Source organism: Ursus arctos, unplaced genomic scaffold (genome assembly GCF_023065955.2).
Source record: "Ursus arctos isolate Adak ecotype North America unplaced genomic scaffold, UrsArc2.0 scaffold_25, whole genome shotgun sequence".
Lineage (NCBI taxonomy): Eukaryota > Metazoa > Chordata > Mammalia > Carnivora > Ursidae > Ursus > Ursus arctos.
Window position 1 is genome coordinate 13,878,266 of NW_026622930.1, and position 14,871 is coordinate 13,893,136.

General features: G+C 43.7%; 1 protein-coding gene and 1 pseudogene across 18 annotated transcripts in view; both read left to right on the top strand.

Moving 5' to 3' along the window:
• Positions 1-14,871, top strand: part of FOXN3 (forkhead box N3) — a 384,586-nt gene that overhangs the window by 65,227 nt on the left and 304,488 nt on the right. For 5 of the 18 annotated variants that reach the window (XM_026515472.4, XM_048219831.2, XM_048219827.2 and 2 more), the window contains 2 exons: positions 6,795-6,894; positions 7,333-7,426. The exons of 7 other annotated variants lie outside the window; for them this stretch is intronic. The gene's annotated coding sequence lies outside the window, so the exon portion shown is untranslated. Of the gene's footprint in view, positions 1-6,794; positions 6,895-6,935; positions 7,427-14,871 lie in introns of those variants that run through there. 6 more of the 18 variants (XM_044389973.3, XM_048219830.2, XM_048219839.2 and 3 more) reach the window with 2 other exon arrangements.
• Positions 49-2,801, top strand: LOC125282839 (60S ribosomal protein L32-like; annotated as a pseudogene).

The window sequence follows — 14,871 nt, forward strand, 5'->3', positions numbered from 1 at the left end:
GAATTGCTGCTCGGCGTCGTGGGGTCGCATTTGCCCGCAGAGTCCGCCATGACGGCCCCGGGCCCGCTAACCACCGCGGGCTGGGCAATGCGGGAGAAGAGGAAGCACGCTGTTGGGGCGCCTGCGTGCGGTTCTGAAGGGCCTGTCGTCAGTGGAGGTGATTCGTTATGAATGCCGTAAAGGGTGTTTTTCTAAAAGAGAAAGAAAAGTTTGTGATAAAGTGGGAGCGTATCTTTTGGGCGTTCAGAGGCCAGGCAGGAGGGCCCACTTCGCACCAGACCCTGGGAAAAGACAGGCATGGCCTTTGAGCCACCCGCCCTGACCATGTTTGGAGCCTAGTCGGCTCAGGTAGTGTATCTTGGAGGTGGTTTTCATAAGTGAACACAATAAATGCCTAACTAACCTTTTGTAGACCTTCTTTGGTGAGAGGAAGCCATTTTACTTTATGTCCTGAGAGAACGTGTTCTAAATAAGGCCTGGCCCGATGTCTTACATTTTTGGTCACCCCTACAGCCCCGAGGTGGGACCTCAGAGCCCTTAGTGAGCCCTTGTGGGTCACTGACTAATGCGCTTGGGTATTTACCAAAGAAGGTGTTGCTAGAGAATTGCAGGCAGAAAGATGAGTCCAGAATTCCTCATTACATAGAGGCTCCGTCTTTAGAACACTAATATTTTCCCCAAATAGTCTTCAGTGCTATTTTTTCCCATTGCCTTTGGATATGGTTGTCTTAAAACGAAATCTTGTGTCTACTAGAACTGATCACCCAGTAGGATGAGCTTTAGTCAATCCTAGTGTTTCTGATAAATTAGTCTTTAGTTGGGTGTTGGGATATTTTTTTTGTCTTTCCCTGATTCCTGAGTTTGGGAGCGAGTGAGTTACAGTACATTTTGATTCGGTTTTAATCCATCAAAATCAAGTTAGTTATAAGTGATGGAAGAGCTCAGTTTGTGGAGTCCAGGCTGCCTGGAGACATCAGCCACATGCCAAAAGCTTGCTCGTTGCCCGGCAACCTTGCCGGAGGAATAGATTTTCTGCCACTGGCTCCCTTTTTAGTCGAGGTGGAATCCATTAACACTACTATTCTAGTCCAGAGAACCGGAGCTGGAGTTTAACTGAAAAGAATGGTCAGAGTTTTTTGTTTTTGTTTTTGTTTTTTTAATAACCAAACATCGTGTTTCTGGCTTCTAAACTCCACTGCTAATTTCATTGACTTCTAAATAAAGACTTAGAGTTTATTAATATAACTGAACATTGCTGAAGCCGAAGGGGTCAGTCTTGGGCCTGCTCGGCCACTAAGGAAGCTCAGTGTTTGATTTCTATAGAAACTATCACACAGGGAATGGGTGGGCACCCTGAACACCCAAGTCGAATGTGGAGCAGGTATGCACGACTTGGTTTGCCCCCAAACTTTTCTAAGTCCTCACAAGGTGGACTTGGCGGCTCCCGCTTTCTGAAACTTACCATCTGGCTGTGGAAGCTGTTATTTCTCCAAGTATTCGCTATCTCACTCTGATTGAAAAGTGGCTGTGTATTCCTTCCTTTTATCCTTCAATCAAAGAGTGTCTTTTCTCCTTTTGTAGCTAAATACTTCACCAGCAGGATTGATGGTTTCCATCTACCAGGGGAGTTTGCCTTACTGTCAGCTCTATTGTTTTGCTTACGCTCTTAATGTAATAGCTTTGGGTTGTAGCAAGGGAAGATGATGGCTAAGCCCAGCGTCTGGTGGCTGCAGTTATTTGCCTCTGCTGAAATGTAATTTTAATAATGGACTGTATCAGCTCAATGTGTTTTCTTGCCCCTTTGTAAAACAGAGGGAGCTCTCAGAGCATTAACCCATTGGAGGCAGGAAAAATCAAAGTCGCCAGGAACCACTTAATTAAATGACACTTGCATCTCAAATGAGAAAGCTTGCAAACAGGCTGCAGAAATTCTTTGGACAGGAGGGGAGGGGGTTGTTCCTTTTTCAGGGAGTCGGCATTAGTCACCTCAACAATCCCACTCTTTTTAAGGGCCACATGCAGGAAAGTACAGTTTGTGATTTGGCAAGGAAATGAGTGAACTTGATAAAACCATGACTAACTCAATAAAACAATCTCGGAATGCATTTCTTTATTTGTTCCAGTCAGTCTAAACTTTATTAATTATGATAACTCAGGTATTTGGGTTTCTATTTTCCTAAGTAATCTTTGGAGTATGACTGACGTCAGGGACCTCTGAAAGCATAGTTCGAGTGCCCAGTTTTGCAAAGGAAACCAGTGAGTCTCTTTCTCAGCCCTGCCTGTGCAGGTGACAGCCTTCTCCTGCTCGGCATCTCGGCCGCCCTCGGACCTCTAGGGAAGCCCAGGATCGGTAAAAAGAGGACCGAGAGGTTCATCGGGGACTAGTCAGACCGATGTGTCAAAAGTAAGCGCAACTGGCGGAAACCCGGCGGCATTGACAACAGGGTGAGCAGGACATACACGGGCCAGATCTTGATGCCCAGCATTAGTTACGGGAGCAGCGAGGAAACAAAGCCCATGCTGCCCAGGGGCTTCCGGAATTTTCTCGTCCACAACATCGAGGCGCTTGTGGTGCTGCCGGTGTGCAACAAATCGCACCGTGCAGAGACTGCTCACAGTGTCTCCTCCAAGAACCACAAAGCCACGGTGGAAAGAGCAGCCCGGTTGGCCATCAGAGTCGCCAATCCCATCGCCACGTTGTGCAGCGAAGAAAATGAATAGGCAGCTTATGTGCAGGTTGTATGTGCTGATAAAACCATAAAACTACCAAAAAGAAAAAAACCCACCCAAAACAAAACAAAGGAAACCATTGAGATGTAAAAGTTTGTTCAGGGATGCATAGCTTTGTCGAAAATGAAGCACAGGGACCAGAATCCTGACCAGTGGACTCCTAACGACAAACCCACCCAAGCGATGTATTTGAAATGAAATGAATAAGGAGAAGCACCTACTTCCCTAGTTCTCATTTCATTACTCTATCCAGCAAATAGTAATGCACATTGACTGTGTGTGGGCATGCATTAGGCTAGGTGCTGGGGAAAGACAAGATCTTTACCTTCACGCAGTTACACCGAGAGGTTGGGGAACCCCCTAGTCCACACTGAAACAGGTAAGGAAAGTACAGGTTGTGATAAGTACTTAGTTGAGACACGAGGTGAACACAGGAATGTTGGTGACAGATAAAGTCTAAAGTACTTAACTTTTAACTTTATCTGTTGCAGTGCTTAACTCTTTGGGAACACCTGTGTTCTTAACACTAACAGAAACTAGGTTGGGTAAAACTTGAAGCCTCTGGAGGTGTTCATTGTCGCTCATTAGCGTTGTATGGCAGCGGAGAGATCTGTCCGGCTAGGTGGTGAGCTTCCCACGACACAGCGGGCATACAAAGTCTACAGTGGTAGCCGTCTTAGAGCTCTTCCGATCATAGACACTGTGACTCCGCTGCGTTATTCATTCATTCATTCATTCATTCAGTTCCTTCATGTTGCAGCAGTCTTGGGACATTGTATCCTAACAAATTTGATTTTTAAAGTCCTAAAGCTCATTCTTTTTCTTTCTAACTGGTTGCGTTAGTGCCCCAGGCAATTTTCTATGCAAGATTTTTTTTTTTCCCCCAGCATGCAATACTGTGATACTCCAGTGTGAGGCGTTGCTTTGGGTTTGGGTCTGTATTAAGCAGGTCTTTCAGAGGGCAGTGGTAAAAGCGAATTGACTTGGCCAAGGGCAGCATCTGTTTTTAGGGTCTTGATCTTACCACATCCTACATGGTCACTTGTTGCTGGCTTTGCCACTCTGTTTCCTCAGAAATACCCCAGATCCCGAAATCTGCTATAAATTTACCATGGATGGATTTTGCATTTCCTTCCACGCCCGTGCTGTACACACCACTTGGAAGAAATGAAGTGAGAACACAACTAAAAGTGTTTATCCTGCTGTTCTTTGCATTTTCTTTGTTCTCCAGATACATCGTGGTATCTGGAGATCAGATTTCATAGACAAGTAGAAACAGCTGGGCGCACTTGTTTTTGTAATTTCATGTTATATTAATTTCCTTAAAAATCTGTCTTGAGAAAACTTTTCTTCGGACTTCTCTTCCATTTTGGTGTGTTTCTTTTTCTTTTTCCATAGGGTTTATTTCATTTTAGCCTAAGAAGACACAGCCATGGTGGACTACCCCTAGTGCGTCTCTCTCTGTCACCCCTTGAGTGTCCCCCGCGATGCTCTCTGAACATGGAAGGCTTGCTCTGTGCCAAGCAAGCATTTGACTCAGTAAATGCCCTCACTCACTCATAGGGGCAGGTAATGCCATTATTCCCATTTGGCTGATGTGGAAACAGGCTGAGAAAGTTTAATCACTTTTTAAAAAAAGATTTTATTTATTTATTTGAGAGAGAGAGAGAGGGAGAGAGAGAGTTTGCTTGTGGGCAGGGGGAAGGGCAGAGAGGGAGGGAGAGGGACTCTCAAGCAGACTCCTGTCCACTATGGAGCCCAATATGGGGCTCGATCTCATGACCCAGAGATCATGACCCTGAGATCATGACCTGAGCTGAAACCAAGAGTCAGATGCTTAACTGACTGAGCCACCAAGGCACCCCAAATGTTTAATCAGTTTTTAAGCCAAAGTCACACAGTGTAAGTGGAGAGTAAGACCAAAGTTGTGTTTATATAATTTAAAAATCTTTCTCTTGCTATCGGTCCTAGCTCCAATTCCCCCTTTGTTTCTCCATTCTAGGCACCCACCTTTTTCTTTTAGTCTGACAGAGTCCTTAAAATAAAAAGGGGGAAGTGATTTGTGTATCATTTTCATTAGACCAGTAATTTCTATGTGCGTTTTCCAGAACACTAGCCTGTAAGATGTTTAAAAAGAGTCTTGCATTAAATTAATTCAGTCAAGGGGCGCCTGGGTGGCTCAGTTGTTAAGCGTCTGCCTTCAACTCAGGGTGTGATCCCGGTGTTATGGGATCGAGCCCCGTATCAGGCACCTCCGCTGGGAGCCTGCTTCTTCCTCTCCTACTCCCCCTGCTTGTGCTCCCTCTCTCTCTGGCTGTCTCTCTCTGTCAAAAAAAAAAAAAAAAAAAAATCTTAAAAAAAAAATTAATTCGGTCAAAACTGCACATTATAGCCCCTTCTAGAAGATTCTGAATTCAACTTTGCATATTAAGAGGTCCGAGATGTCCTTCAGCAAAAGAGTATTTTTAAAATTTTAAAATTTTATTTTTATTTAATTTTCCTAAATTTCCATTTGATTGCACCCTCTTCTTAATCTTTTTTTTTTTTTTTCTCCTAATGCCTTTAAAAGTACAATTTGGAAAAGTCTTCAGTGAAAAGACAAATTATGAACTTGGTGCATTCCACTATGCATTTGAAATTTTTGAAAAAGTGGAAGAAAACAGAATGCTCTCAGGCCCCCTAAAGATCACAGCCTCCTGCTTCACCCTGTTCCACTTTAAAACTGTTTCATTTTTTCAGATTCCTCCAAGGCAGGAAATGTGAGTCCCCTGCTTTTTATCTCCTGCCCTGAGACCTGTATTGTTTTTGCCTGAGACACGACTAGGTTTGTTGCCATCTGTGCCCCTCTGCACCCACCAGCGTGTGGTAAGCTCCTTGAGGGGAGGAGCTGGGCTGTGGCATCTTTATGGTCTGACGGTGGCTTAGTAGCTATGTAGAAAATAGAGAAATGACCTGCATTTGGAATAAAAGAACAAATGCAATCTTGGATCTGTTTTTCTGAGTTGACTCTAGCCAAGTGAATAACTCCCTCTTTGAGCGACAGTGAGAAATTTGAGAAGCTGCAGTAACTCATTTATATCACTAGGGTTCCATTTGGAAAATGATACCTCCCGTTGTCTAATTTAATTAGTAATTGTGTTTTCAGTTCCAATTGAAAGCCTCAGAAGAAGGGATGGTAATAAACTGTGGTATTTGGTGTTATTATTGTTATCTAATTATATTTACTATTGTGACGGTTTTAGATTAAGACACTTTTCAAGAAGGTACTTGTCAGTGTTACCTACTTGGTTTTTCTCTTGTTCTTTCCCCGCCTCCTGTGTATTCTGATGCCCAGTGTTAAGTGTGAGCCCTCTTTTACAGACATATAAATTGATGCACACAGTTTTGTTGTTATTGTTTGTTTTTTAACACATAGCCTGAGGTTTTATGGCAAGTCCCTTCTGAAGAACAGAGTTTGAGTCTCAGGTCTTCTCTGAGATGTCACCTATGTGATGACAAAGGGAGTATGGACCCGGGGATGATGGCCCAACAGGAAGCTGGAAGATGCGGGGCCTGCTTTGGCTCGCCATTACTTGTTGGATGGCTTGGGACAGTTCACTCCTTTATTCACCAGGCATTTTATGGAATACCTGCCAGGTGTTCGGTGCTCGGCTAGGTGCTAGGCCTACACAGATGAGTGGGACGGTGCCTTGTTTTTAACGAACTTCCCTAGCTATAAAGCAACGTGCTCTAGAAAATGCTGTGGTGCCTTGTGCGAAGCGTGTGCGGGTAGAGTGAGAGTCCAGAGCAGGGAGGGGCGATGGGGTCTGTGGCGCTTCATGGCAGGAAGGATTTGGGGTTGAGTTTTGGAAAAAAATAATATTATCGAGGGATTATGGCATGATAAAGAGTTTGGACTTGATGCCTCTATTAATTTTCTGGTCGTGGGAGCCAGAGTTTCAAATAGGAAGCAACACAGTCATTTTTGCCTTGTAGAAAGATATCTGTGGAGGATGGGTTGAGTTCATCTCTGTGAGCCTCACTTTTCTCATCTGTAAGATGGACCCACTTCTTTTGCCTCATAGGTTCGTTTGGGTCGCGTTTCTCTCTTTGAAATGCGGTGAGGACAGCTGACGCGCGCTCCCTGCTTTCTGAGCACTTACTGCTCTGAGCAACCCTGTGAAGGTCAGTATTGCCATCACGTGCATTTCAGAGGTGGGATGGTCACACAGGAGGAATATCTGACCCAGGGACCCACGGCTAGTGCTCGTGGCTCAGTCAGGATCGGAACTCAAGTCTGCGGGATTCTGGAACCCTGATGCCCTGAGCTACCACCCAATGCTCTTACGTCGTTGGCGAGTCGTTCCTCCCCCTCTCTCCCCCGAAACGTCTTAGCTGGTGGCTGTATTTTGCCTCCAGTGACCTTAGCGAGGAGTTGATGTCGTGGAAAGGCTCAAGCTCAGCACCAAACAAATGTGCCACTATTTACCACCGTGTAATCTTTGTCTTGGATAATGTGGTCTTTCATCATTAAATAGATCCAAATTTATGGAGTAGGATATGTGACTTTAATTCTTTTGTACTGACTGGGTGTTACAACACTCTATGTTTCTGTGGGCACAGGCATAAATCTTCCTTCCAGTGTTAACAGAAAATCAATCATGACTCCGACGCCATCCTTTTGGGGAGTTCCACGGAAGAGCTACCTTATGAATAGGTAAGAGTAAAATTGAAGAGATGTCATGAGACAGTTCAGAGCAAAGGAAAGACCTTGGGCGGGGTAGGCTTGTCAAGAGGAATTGCCAAAGAACAGGCTAGACAAAGGTAAGGAAGTAGGTTTGGCAAAGTCAGCAAGCTCTGCTTGTTGAAAAGACAGTCTGGAAAATACTGGACCAGTTCACACACAGGCAGTCGCAATCCAAGGACAAGTGAACAGCACCCCTTTGGTAAAAAGTTTATTCGCTGTATTTTCTCTGTAGTGGGTCACTGCAGGGTGAGAAAAGGCCACATGATCTCCTGACTGCGAACGCATGCCTTCAGGTATTGCTGCTTGAAGATTCAGGAGGTTCAAGAAGAATAATTAAAATAAAACGCCATTCCATGTCTTGACCTGTGTTCAGTGTGCCAAAAATATAGCCATGAAAAATGCCAGGGTTACACATTTTGTGGTCTCGGAGGAACGTTGTGATCAGCCTTGAGCTGCTCATAAAAAAGAAATACTACCGTGGTCTTATTTGGACCGTGTCTTGAAGATCTTTTAGAGTAGATTTGCAGCTGAAATTTCACCTCAACGAAAAAAAAAAAAAAGGAAAGAAAAGAAAAAAGAAAGAAAAGCAAAGCCGTGCCTCACTTAAAACATTAGGCATGTCATGCCAGAGTAAAATAATGGAATCAGGAAGAGAAAATGCTCCATTGAGATAAAACAGCTGTCTTCTATACTCACCACTTAAGTATAATTCACCTGCTGTTTGTTGGTTATGCTTTAATGGGAAGGAATATTAAGGGAATGAGAAAGAATTTCTTTATTAAATGGAAGCTCATTGCAAAAAAAAATATATCTAGATATAGATATAGATATAGATACAGATATATATCTCCCCCCAACAGAAGCATCTGTTTTAGAAGACGAGGTTCTGGAATGTAAGTGAAAGTATATCCCCCAAGATCCTGCCGCCTGGCATGTGGGAAGAAAGGAGTAAATATAAAACGTGCGGAGCCACCGGCAGAACAGACCTTGTGGAGTCCATGTGAGGTGTCGTGGGTATCACTGCCCAGCTCACTGGTTCTCAAACTTGGATGTCCTTTGGAATCACCTGGGGAGTTTGGAAAAAAAAAAAAGTGGGATGCCCGGTTCCACACCCAGAGATTCTGATTTAATTGCTCTGGGCTGTGGCCGGGGCATGGGGATCTTTAAAAGCTCCTCTAAAGACTCATGTACAGCCAAGTTTGAGGACCACTGGCCTAGATGATGACTAATTTCTTTCTCCCCTGGTGTTCTTTGCAGCGAGGGCCATTTACTATGGCAACTTAGGGTTAGAAGCCTCGGTTCTTCAAGCCAGACTCACAGAGTACTTAACTAAGTCTTTGGTTTGATAGATTCCTCTCTTTAAGGGCTAAAAAGTAACATTCCAGTGTTCTCTTGAAAAATGAGCCCTGAGATTTTTATTTTTCCCCATCACAGAGGAAAGCGTAAGTGTGTTCTCTTTAAACTTCATAGTAGGCAAAAAGAGAAAAGAAATGAGTACATCCAGATGCCGGCAAAGTTCCAAGTCCTGAGCCGTTGTTGACCAAGGTATCTTGGGGGATTAAGTCTTGACCCTAATTTGCTGCTGTTAGAAAAAGAAGAAAGGGGGGCGCCTGGGTGGCGCAGTCGTTGAGCGCCTGCCTTCGGCTCAGGGCGTGATCCTGGCGTTGCGGGATCGAGTCCCACATCGGGCTCCTCGGCTGGGAGCCTGCTTCTTCCTCTCCCACTCCCCCTGCTTGTGTTCCCTCTCTCGCTGGCTGTCTCTCTGTCACATAAATAAAAAAAATCTTAAAAAAAAAAAAAGAAAGGAAGGAAGGAAGAAAAAGAAAAGAAATAGATATACGTTCTTTTTTTTTTTTTAAGATTTTATTTTTTAATTTATTTATTTGAGAGAGAGAGAAGGAGCAGGGGGAGGAGCAGAGGGAGAAGCAGACTCCCCGCAGAGCAGGGAGCCTGATGCAGGGCTTGATCCCAGGACCCTGAGATCTTGACCTGAACCGAAGGCAGATGCTTAACGTACGGAGCCAGCTAGGTGCCCCTAGAACTAATTCTTGATTATAAGTCAGCAAAGCAGAACCACATACCCCAACTCAAGTGGGAGCTCTTTTCTCCTTTTTGGGATTTCCAGGGAATGCCAGACAGTATGGTACAACATAAATAAGAAGAAATGTGGTTTCTAGTTAGTACTTTGCTAAGGATAAGCTTTGACTTCAAATAATTCACTTAACTTTTTATGAGATGGATTTTCCAAAGTAGGGGTAATGCTATCCCTTCTATCTTCTACTCTGAAATAAGATACACTTTGATGGAGGACATTTAGTTCCCTATAAGCACGTCCCCCCAGACAATGCATTCTCGAGGAGTGATTGAACGGGAGTCTTGACTTCAACACCAACCGGCGATAAAGTTGGGAAACCCCGGGGGCGGGGAGTTGGATCCAGGCGAAGCCAAAGCACAAAGCGGGCTTGAGTGGTGCTCCTCAAACGGAATGTGCCCACGAATCTAGAGATGCTGTGAAAATACAGACTCCGATTCAACAGGTGGACGAGGGGCCCGAGAGAATCCGTGTTTCCAGGGGATGCCGATGATGCTGATCCCCGGGTCCCACTTTGAGAGGCGTGGCGGTTCAGAACAGCTCTGTGCGCTGCTGAATGCTTCTCTTAGGGCAGCGGGAAGAGAGTCCATCGTGGCCCGTGAAGACAGGTGTTGTGTAGCTGCTGTCTAAGCAGACAAATGAAGCACAAACACGAGAATCATTTTGTGTCTTTGAGTTTGTGTGGCCCCAAGCACCTTGCTGTGATCAATGCCTATTTATGTTCTAGACTGGACTGCCCTTTTTACAGATAGTAATTTTTATATACTTTCCATTTTCTATATGACCTTCAGGGGAGCCTGAGTATAAACATGTAGGTTTTTTTCCATTAATTTCCCCTTATTTTTATTGAATTCTGCCGTGTTGGCCTCTCATTTTTCTCTGCGATCCAATCTAACATAGCTCTCGTGTCTTTGTTACCTACATGCATAGCAAGGTCTCTTTTATCTGCTGCCTACAACAGTGATTTTTTTTAAAAAATTCTGTAGATAAGTGCTAGAATGATTCAAGATAATCATCCAGTTGACCTCGTTCTCATTGGGTTATCGGTGGAAATAGTGGGGTAAAAATCGGCCTGCCAACATTGTTATAAATAAGATCCCCTAATTATATATTTTTTTGCCCAACTGATAGACCTTTGTTTTGCTGCTATAAATCAATGGCTGTGTTGTGTTTCCCTGGTCACTTCATAATGTTCTTACACATTATTTAGGTTTGTAAAGTTTAAGAACAGATGTAATTTCATGTGTTCTAATTTGAACATGGAGTTTGGAAAGGGAAGAGGGTTTTAAAAAAATATGGTTGTGGGGCGCCTGGGTGGCGCAGTCATTAAGCGTCTGCCTTCGGCTCAGGGCATGATCCCAGCGTTCTGGGATCGAGCCCCACGTCAGGCTCCTAGGCTGGGAGCCTGCTTCTTCTTCATCTCCCACTCTCCCTGCTTATGTTCCCTCTCTCACTGGCTGTCTCTCTCTGTCAAATAAATAAATAAAACCTTTAAAAAAAAATATGGTTGTGACATGTTTATTATAAACATGTGACAATGGAACCAGTGATTATGCTGGTGGTGTGTACGTATTGTACCTTGTCAACAGAGAGCTTCTATGTTTGCGGATTTCACGTGGTATTTGCTTTCTTTAAAAAAAAAAAAATAGAACCAATGACGTCTCTGAGAGGACTTTAAACACATTCCGGTTTAAAATAGTCCTCTATAGGGGCGCTGGGTGGCTCTGTCGGTGAAGCATCTGCCTTAGGCTCCAGTCATGATCTCAGGGTCCTGGGATGGAGCCCCACGTCGGGCTCCCTGCTCAGTGGGGAGTCTGCTTGTCCCTCTCCCTCTGCCCCTCCTCCTGCTCATGCTCTCGCTCTCAAATAAATAAATAAATAAATAAATAAAATCTTAAACAAAAATAAATAGTCCCTCTAACTAGGCTTCTTCTTGAAGTTTCCATGGCTTTCTCTCAGAATGGCAGACCTTTTGAAATATGAGCTGACTTTCAGCTGCCACAGTCCGTTGTTTCTCATTCTCTAAGCCAGTGACTCCTGAACATCAGAGTCCCCTGAAAGCTGAATGAATACGGGACTGCTGGACGCCATCACCAGAGCTTCCAATTCAGGTGGTGTGAGGTGGCGCCCGAGAACTTGCATTTCTCCCGCGTGGCCGGGCGATGCTGATGCTGCTTGCTGGTCCACGCACCCCACTTGGAGAACCACTGCAGGTGAAGCCTTGCGAAGTATTGTCTGGAACCAGAGCATGGGATCTTGTCAGAAACACAGAATCTTAGGTTCCAGCCCGGACTGACTGACGAATCAGAGTCTGCGCGCTTACCAAGGTTCTGTGTGATTTGTGCCCACATTCACGTTTGCGAAGCCCTGCGGTAAGGTATTCGTCACGCCGTAAACGCTCCGAGGATGGCATTGAGATTTTACGGGCACTGAGGCAAGGGGAAAGAGGAAGTCCTAAAGAAATCGAACTCTTCGGTACTTAGTAAATCTTTCTCACAGCATCTTCTCTGGCAAGCTGAGGTCAACCTGACCGTGGTCGAACTTGCTGAGAGGAGTTCAATTCTGTACCATTCCAGAAAGTAGCTTCTAATTATCCCTTTAACTCTAGAGAAAAATGACACGTGTGTTTATTTAAAACCACTTACCTAAAAAGCATCATAATATTTACAAATTGCTTATCATAACAAAGCAAGCGCCAATAATCAGATTCATTCATTGGGGTGTTCTGCCAACAAATTTTGGAAATACTCAAGAGAGCGTAGCAGACAGATGGGCCTAGAGATCTGGGAGACTTGTTCGGCACCAGACCACTGCAGGTTCTTCTTCACCTTTCTTTCCTTTTTTTTTAATTTTTAAATTTTTGGGTAATTTCTACACCCAACGTGGGGCTTGAACTTACAACCTCGAGACCAAGAGTTGCCTGCTCTACCAACTGAGGCAGCCGGGTGCTTCTCTTTACCACAGCCTCAGGACTATGTAGTAAACCCTGACGTTGGTAATGATAATCTTGAGACGTTGTTTAATCCAGTGGAAAGTAAACAACAACAAGAAAAGTTTTTCTGGAATATTCAGTTATTCAGAACCAAAAGAGCTCCCTTCCTGAATAAACGAAGAGTCTAATGTATTTTTTCTTTCAATTTGATGAAATGACAAACCTTTGGAATTCTTAGGTGTTACTTCCTTAAAAGAGGAAAGTAGTATCTGACATTGGCAAATATATTTTTTTGCCCCAGTTTTCCAGTAATTAAAAGTGAAAAAAAGAGGAGGAGAGGGAAAGGGAAGCAGTACGGAAAGACAATAAAAGCATCTAGACTTTGCAAACATTTTTCGTATTCTTTAGTTGTAAGTAATGCCACAAAGAAAACAGGGTACATCTTCCTGACCTATCTCTTTAACATGAAGATTTGTGGCAGGAAGTGTTACACGATCTAACTAGTAATTAACATTAAACATTATGTTTATATTAAAACAAATACAAACCATTTGTGAACCAGGAAGTAATGTGTACAGATTAGATACAGTGTGAGAGGGGTGTCTGGGTGGTTTGGTCAGTTAAGCATCCAACTCTTGGTTTTGGCTCAGGTCATGATCTCATGGTCGTGAGATAGAACCCTTCCATCAGGCTCTGCGCTGGGCGTGGAGCCTGCTTAAGAGTCTCTCTCTCCCTCTTCCTCTGCCCATCCCTCCCTCCCTCCCTCTCAAAAAAAAAAAAAAAAGTTATAGTGTGAGACTTAAAGAAATTTGGTTTTGGTGGCTGGCTGCTGTGGGGGTTGTGTCCCCAGATCCCTAGAGGTTTACTCGTTTTCTTCTATATGGATTCTTTGGTGGGAAACTTTAAGAAGCATGTCTTAAGATATCAGGTAATCTTTTTAAAAAATGCCTTTATTGAGGTGTACTTGATATATAATACGTTACACGTGTTTAGAGTGTGCAGTTTGATAAGTTTTGACGTATGTATACACCTGTGAATCCGTCCTAACAATCAAGATAATGAAGATACCTGTCACCTGCAAAAGCTTCTTCCTTCTCCTTTGTAATCTCCCCTTTCATCCCTCCCCACCGTCTATCAAATAGGCAAGCGACCTCTAATCTGCCATCTGTCACTATAGATTACTTTGCACTGTCTACAGTTTTATATAAGTGCAATCATACAGTATGTACTTTTGGAGGGAGCGTGTCTGGCTTCTTTCATTCAGTGTAATGATTTTTAGATTCATCCGTGTGTGTAAGATGTATACATGAGTATAGTATGTATTAACCCTTCAGTCTTCTTTATTGCTGGGTAGTATTCCATTGCATGGATATATCACACTTTGTTTTCCCATTCACCTTTTGATGGACATTTGTTTTTTGTTGTTGTTTTTAAAGATTTATTAATTTGAGAGAAAGAGAGTGTGTGTACAAATGGGGAGGAGGGGCAGAGGGAGAAGCAGACTCCCTGCTGAGCAGGGAGCCCGATGTCGGGCTCGATCCCACGACTCTGAGATCATGACCTGAGCTGAAGGCAGACACTTAACCAACTGAGTGACCCAGATGCCCCTTGATGGACGTTTGAGTTGTTTCCAGTCGATGGCTGTCAGAAACAAAGCTGCTGTGAACATTTGTGTACAAATATACGTATGGTCATAGGCTTTCATTTCTCTTGGGTAAATGCCTAAGATTGGAATGTTTTACTTTTAAGAACCTGCCAAAATGTTTCCCAAATTATTCGTACCATTTTACATTCTCACCAGCAACATGAGAGCTCCAGTGGCTTCACATTTTTGCTAAAATTTGGTATGATCCTTATAAATTTTAGCCATTCCACTAGGTGTGTAGTAGATGCATCTCATTTGCATATGCAAATTTAATTTGCATTTCCCTACTGACTCATGTTGTTAAGCATTTTCCCGTGTTCTTCTTTGCCATTAATACATCTTCTTTTTTTTTTTTCCTCAAAGACTTTATTTATTTATTCGATAGAGATAGAGACAGCCAGCGAGAGAGGGAACACAAGCAGGGGGAGTGGGAGAGGAAGAAGCAGGATCATAGCAGAGGAGCCTGATGCGGGGCTCGATCCCATAATGCCGGGATCACGCCCTGAGCCGAAGGCAGACGCTTAACCGCTGTGCCACCCAGGCGCCCCTGCCATTGATACATCTTCTTTAGTGAAATGTCTGTTAAAGTCTTTGCCCATTATACTGTTGGGTTGGTTATCTACTCCTTATTGAGTTTTGAGAGTTTTAAAAAAATGTATTTAAGATATAAATTCTTTGTCAGATATGTGATATGCAGATATTTTATCACAGTCTCTGACTCATATTTTCATTTTTTGACCATGTCT